The following is a 6,608-nucleotide window of genomic DNA, read 5'->3' on the forward strand; positions in this document are numbered from 1 at the left end:
ATGTATTCAGACAGTCAGTTGTCTCAGCAGTAGAAACCTTTGACCTGGTTTGGAGAGGTGCACAAGCGAGATTTGAAAATAGTAGTGAAAGGGTTAAGTAGCATGCTGTGCTTCACTAGGCATTGGAAGCCGACTGTGAGATTCACTATACGTGCGAAGAATGTCAGTGAAGCCGATCCTAAGTCAAGTCTAAACGAATGCCATTTACGTCACATAGTAACTTACTGCCCCCAGTAGTCTGTACACAAGGGGCATGGAGAAGCTTGCCACCACTGCCAGTTTTTTTTTCATTTGTGTCTTTATACAGGAAGATCATATAAATAGGACAAAAAGGAACTGCAGTACAGTAGAGTACAATAAAGCAGATCAAGAGATGCCAGAAAAGCAGTTTGGAAAAAAAAAATCTACATAACAAGGATGTCAAACTCAGATCCTGGACAGTTACAGTGGCTGTACTTTTTCAGTCGAGCCGCTTTTTAAACTGTTAATTGTTGCTAAAGGAAGATAATTATTTTGTCTTGATTTGGACTGCCTTGTACTTGAAGATTTGAAACATTTAACTAGCTACTGGTTAAGAAAAAATAATGATAAGGTGCCAAGTAAGCATTGCATCAAGTTTGCTCCTGTGTGCCCATCATATAATAGCAGTTTCAAAAAAATATTTGAACAGAGAAGGTCTGAGAAGCATATGGTTTTGTAAATTTCCAATGTGGCAGAATGAGAGTGCTAAGAAGCTATTGGATTAAATAACTTGTTTTATTAATGGCAAGTTTTGACTTCTAATTAAGAAATTGGTAAATTTCAGATCTCCGAGTTAGCTTATCTGCTCAGAGTTTAAGACCCTAGTTGTCAAACTAAGACTGTTTCAAATGGTGCTGCAAATGCCGCACAAAAGAAACCCACATGCAGATGTCAAATAGATCCCAGAATTTATTTCAGATGTACAACACCATGCATTCATGGTACAAGTGGCATCAATTTACACCTTATCTGAATTTTAAAGCCAAGCTATCTTCTCTTCACCAACTTCTCTGTTGAGAAAGTGAGATTGCATTGACTGGCCCAATCTGTGAACTGTGCTTACCAAAATGTTTGCCATCATCTGGTTTAAAGAGAATAAAAACGGATCCAATTAGAGGGGAGTGAAATGAAATGAACCAATATATACAGTAGTTATGTGCTTTAAAGAGGTCTTGTCAATAATCTAAAAGGATTTGTGGAGAAACTGACAAAGGCACACAAGGCCTCATTGTCAGACTCTGTGGTCCTTGCCTGGTAAATCTGGCAGACCCCAGGTGAACACAGAGGTGCAATTTTAAATGAAAAGTACTATTTATAGTACAATAGATAAAAACCGTTCAAAAAGTGCACTTTCCAAAAACAGTTACTAAAATGTGGTATGAAAATGCACAAAAAAAATCTCAAAAAGAACTTTCTGCCCAGCAAGTTTTCTTTTAATTCAGCCTTTAGTTTTGTTTCTCCATCCCTCTCACTAAACCTTAGGGGGGTCACTAAGCTTTTTGTTACAGTAGAATTCCAGCCCCTCTCACTCAGCAAAACCTTTTTACGTCCATAAACAACCCTGAGCAACCTCTGATTCTCTCAGCTTCCTCCTTGTACATTCACATCAAACTTTTGTAAGCTTCTCTCGCCATCAACTGACAAGGGAGCTAGTCTATGGCAAGCTGTTTTAACATTTCATTTCTTTAATTTGATATCTGCTTTCAAAACGTTGATATCATGAGTTTAAAATGTTATATCAGCACTTAGAAATTTGATATCAGGCTTTTCTTTTTCTTTTTTTCAATATCACAATTGTGACATTTGATATATAGTTTTTTGAGCTTTGGAAATGGGGGGAGGGGGGTGATCTATGCAGAAAAAATGGCTGTTATTCATAAATGGTATTTTTGGTAAACCCCTTAAATTAAAGTTGAAAGTCTAAACTGCAATCACATAATGATTGCTTTATTTCAAATCTGTTGTGACGGCATACAGAGCCAAGAATTTGAAAATTGTGTCACTGTCCAAATACTTATGGAAATGACTGTATATGCAGTAAGCATATTTTTATATTCCTTATGTTTATCAATAAACTGTACTATTCTGTTTCGAAAAAATTAGTGTTCCTCAATTAACTTGATATACGTAAAGGCCAGAGCCTCCTACAACAGAGAAAGGTGAGGTTAATAAAGTAGGAGCCTTGAGGAATTATTTGATTAATTACAGGTATTTCTGAAGGTAAAACTGATAATGAATTAACCAAAATAAAATGTCATTTTCAAATCCAACATTATTATGGCATCCTCCTGAGTGGCCATCTTATTAATTGTTAATAATCAAAAATTCATACAACACTGTAGTACAAGCTACTGATTTATGCATGGTTCTTCGGATTCTTACTAGGACTAGATGTTAAAATCCCTAATTTTTCAGCACAACAGTTGAAAGGAGAGGTCATCTTGAGTGGAGTTAAATTTGCCACAGATTGTGTGGTGAAACCAATGTGACACATCTTCAGTTGTATGCCCCGACTTCATTGGGTGTTTCGGCCGCTTATCACAAGACACCCTCCGCCGGGGTTGGCCCACCCCTGGTTGATCAGACCCGGGTGTGTGTAGCATGGGCTGCCAATTGATCGAGTGGTGTCACCATGTTAATTCCCTACGTTTCAGCCACAGCCAGTGACTGCTCCGTTCCGCTAGAGTGGCAAGCTCTTTGATTACCTTCCGTTGAGCCTGCCCTCTGATCCCTACTTCCTTCAATAGCCTCGTGGTGGAACTGGCTACAAACCCTCTGCATCCCACCTCCACTGGCCACACTTTGACGTTCCAGCCCCGCCCCTCTGCTTCAGCTGCTAAACTGGCATATCGCAGCCTCTTCCGTTCGAATGCCTCATCGATAGCATCCTCCCATGGGACTGTCATCTCAACGACGAAGACTATGGCGTTATTTCAGTGCCACTATTCTGAGCACACGTAAAAAAATATTGAGCGCACGTAAAAAAAGATTGCAAGTGCAAGTGTTGCATTTTGAAGAGAAATTTATTTTGAGCGTACAAAAGCTGAATTTGAGTGAACAAAATTCATTGCTGCGTGCAAAAAATGTATTTCAGTGTTTGCGCTTATCCATATACACACACACAATAGCACCTCCTCTCGCTCAGTTTTTTCATTTGCGCTTGCTCGCAATGTGTTGCTTGCGCTCACAACATTCTCTGCTGCGAGCGCTCAACTCTCTGTACACCGTTATAAGTGTGCCACAAAACCAACCAATCACAGACTTGGTTTCAAAAATTCTGATTGGCTCTTACGGTTTTCAATCAGCTGCTGTTCAGTATTCGACGACATAAAAGAGAGCTACTCAAATATAATTTGGAGAGTCAGTTGGCATGGTTGTATAATGCAACTACATTATACTACACCAACGATAGTCTTAACAAATAATATATTTTAAAATAAAATAATTAAAGATATTATCCGCAAATTGGGGTTTAATTGAGTTTAGCTGGATTTAGCTACATTTCGGACTGTTTCCGGAATGCAGCAGCTAGCGAGCTGATTGGAGACCGTAAGAGCCAATCAGAATTTTTGAAACCAAGTCTGTGATTGGTTGGTTTTGTGGCACACTTATAACTGTGTACAGAGAGTTGAGCGCTTGCAGCAGAGAATGTTGTGAGCGCAAGCAACACATTGCGAGCAAGCGCAAATGAAAAAACTGAGCGAGAGGGGGTGCTATTGTGTGTGTGTATATGGATAAGTGCAAACACTGAAATACATTTTTTGCACGCAGCAATGAATTTTGTTCACTCAAATTCAGCTTTTGTACGCTCAAAATAAATTTCTCCTCAAAATGCAACACTTGCACTTGCAATATTTTTTTACGTGCGCTCAGAATAGTGGCACTGAAATAACGCCATAAAAAACAGTAGAAAATCAAGCAGTACTGATGGTATACATCCACCAAGACTGTAAATGTTGAAGGTCTTTATTGGGCATGTGATACAACAAGGATACCTAATATGTTTATTTTACTAAGGAGGTCATATAGCATTCTGAGCAGACCTGGGGGGTATTTTCCGTACGTCGCTTAAATCCTCCGAGATCAGATGCCTCATCTTGGATGAGTTAATGCCGGTGAAGCTCATCCGGGATAAGTCAGTTTTTCAAATGCAGCCGTGTAGTAGATCAGTCTAGCTGGATCGAATCATCCGAGATGAATGCGCGCGACCGCGCTGATTGAAAAGCCCATATATGTTGAGTCTAGAAAACATGATCAGCAAGTCTTTGATAGGCTACAACAGATGGACGAAAGAACGGGCGCATTTTTTTTCCCCACAAGCGGAGCAGGACCTTTTATTCGAAGGATATGAAGAATTTCAAGATTTAATATGCACAAGGGGTAACACTGCAAAAGCAGCCCAAACCAGAAAAGACGGCTGATAAAAAGTGGCCGACAAATTAAACGCTAAGTAGTGTGCATTGCACTTATGCAACGTTTCATTTCCTATATGCCAGATCAATTATTATTTAATATGTCATAATTCCAGATCAAACGTGAGCACAAGGAGAACATGGGAACAGGTTAAAGTGAAGTACAAGAATATACTTCAAACTGGTAAATATTGCTATATAACTATTTAAAGAATTGTTGACATAAAGAATCATATATAATATAAAAAACATACATTTTAAAGCTAATAAGAAGGCAGACTAGCAAAAAACAGGTGGAGGTCGACGCGGTCCAGACCTAACCCTTGCAGAAGAGTTGGCTCTCCAGCAAAATGCCCATCGCCCTGTTTCTGAGGGCATTCCAGGGGGAAGCTCCTCCTCAGAACCAGTGGCAGGGTACCGTGGTCACTTCATTTCATTGCATATATTTCTCCTCAGTAGGTATGTTCCATATAGCCTTTTTTTTTTTTTTTTTTGGGTCAGTTGCAGGGAATGTCATATCCCTAGAACTTGTGTCTGACCAACGAGATATTGACGGAGGTCAAATATTTAATGAAGACACTGTGTCTGATTATTCATCAGGAGGAGAGGTACATTTTCCAAATAATGTTTGATCAAACTCCACTCTGATCAGTCCCATGTGCCCCGATCACATTTGGAAATCCTGCGTAATTAGAATGTTAGGCTGATTGTTAGATTCTTTATGGAATTGTGGGTGTTTTTGCCTGAGTACCTCAATGGCATGAAACGCTTCTTTTATTGTCTGCACACGCAGGTGTCCAGGAAACACTATGAAAACCCGAAGGAAATATTTCAGAGCCAAACAGACTTTACGAATAGACTGACAAACTGCATTTTAAGATAGATTTTCCGCTTCACCTCCAGTATATAAAAAAAGTGCTGCTTACAAAACACCTCAAGGCAATGCATACTGTCGGTGTGATTGTGAGAGCTCGACTTCGCCTAGTTTGACTTCGAATATATGGTGCTAATAAAACTTTGAGGTACAATATCCTTCCTCAGCTAAAACGGTATCATTCGAAAAGAATTCCCTCGCGCAAAACCCTCTCTATATGAAACTCTCTTCTCATAATTTGCGCACCGATATCAATTGGTTGCTCATTCATGAACGGTGAAGCCATGACTGAATGAATTCCATGCACAGAAACCGATTAAGTGTGTGAGCTAATCCTTGTTCACATAGAACAAACCGGCTCCGAGCAGGTTTGAGGATTTGGATCTGCTGCTATGACAACACATCCAGGAAGAGTTTCGAAAAACCGACAGATCCAGGATCATGCCAAGTCATCAACAATTACATCCGGCTTAATGAGTAATCCACGAACGAAAAATACCCCCCTGGTGGACACTACCTGTACAAAATACACACTGAGAAGCTCAGGGGTCTGTTCTTTTACCTTACCCTTCAGCAAATTCTGCCTGTTCTAGATGAGGTGAAACAAACACTACAGACCACAGACAAAGACATGTGATGCACTTTCACTTTTAGTGTGCAGAATAGTGGAAAAACAAATGTATGCAACTGACAGAAAGTACCCAGCATATCCTCATTTCGGTACTTTTTATTAATCCTTTCACATTTTTTTTTCTTTTTAAATTGGTGTTCTTATATAATAAGGGTCTTTAAATAGAAAAGCTATAGTTTCCTTAACTTTGTATGGTGATGACAATAAAATGTTGGATCCCTAGAAAGTTTGTCCTTCTTGTTTCATTGCATAAATTTGTAACATACAGCCTAACACAGGAGTATTGCATTTCTACTTATCAATACTTACTTCATCTACACTCATCCATCCAGCCATTTTTGAGTGCCTTCTGTCCAGAACAAGGTTGCAGGCAGATGGAGCCTACTACAGCAGTACTACAAGCAAGGCAAGAATATACTCTGGGTTGGCAAATACCATTGTGCAACCTGACGAATAAAGTAAGAATATGCAATAATTTTAAATGTTCTACTTTATCACAGAAAAATATGACAAAAAAATAATTCTTTTTTTTTTCCATCAACTGAGGCATATACAATTTCTTTGATGAATAATGCATAAATTGTTCCATACTGGCAGTGCGTGGGATGAGATGTCATGACAGAATGTCATTTTTGCAGATCTCAGTTTTTAAGAATAAGGATGTGATCGT

The sequence above is a fragment of the Polypterus senegalus genome, chromosome 11 (genome assembly GCF_016835505.1).
Source record: "Polypterus senegalus isolate Bchr_013 chromosome 11, ASM1683550v1, whole genome shotgun sequence".
NCBI classification, from domain to species: Eukaryota; Metazoa; Chordata; class Cladistia; order Polypteriformes; family Polypteridae; genus Polypterus; species Polypterus senegalus.